This window comes from Marmota marmota, unplaced genomic scaffold (assembly GCF_001458135.2).
Source record: "Marmota marmota marmota unplaced genomic scaffold, marMar, whole genome shotgun sequence".
Taxonomy (NCBI): Eukaryota; Metazoa; Chordata; class Mammalia; order Rodentia; family Sciuridae; genus Marmota; species Marmota marmota.
The window spans coordinates 234,500-235,183 of record NW_026000052.1 but is presented as its reverse complement, the minus strand read 5'-3'; positions in this window follow the sequence as shown (position 1 = coordinate 235,183).

Sequence of the window (684 nt, the reverse complement as noted above, 5' to 3'; positions counted from 1 at the left end):
TCCCCATGTATTGCCTGTGTCTAATTTTTAAAAAGTTTTTAAATCTGTTTTAGTTAAATATGTCTAATTTTTAAACCGATTTTTTTACTTTGAAAAATTAACGTGTGAAATTACACGAAAATAAACTATATCCTCATTTATATTGATTTACATGGATAAGCACCATACCTCGCTAAGAGCTCCCTGTAGTAACAGCTGAGTTTTCTGCTTGTCTTGGCGGGTGGGTTCCTAGTACGGAGCCAAGCTGCCTGATGGAGACTGCCCACCGGTGTCCGCCAACCCCAGACACTACCGCCGGGCTCCAGGCTTCCGAGTCCAGACGAGGCCACCTACTCCCAGCGCCCACAACAGCTCCCCAAGGGAGGGCGCTCCGCTAGGGTTTATACACCTCTGACATTCATGCTAATAAGGATTTGGAAAAAGTAGCAACCCTATTGGTCCAAATTTAGGAATCGCTCCTGCCACCAGCCCCCTGAGTGAGGGCAGGCACTGGCGCTGGTCCCTTAGCAAGTCCACAGTCCAGGGGACCTCCAGAATACGGGAGGAGGAGGAGGCGCCGGGAGCTGCAGGAGCGCCCCGAGGCGCAGGACCCAGAGCCGCTGCTGCAGCCCGAGCTCTGAAGCCAGCTAGGGGTGCAGGAACCGCTGCGCCAGACGCGCGGTGCAGCAGTGCCCCGGCCCGGAC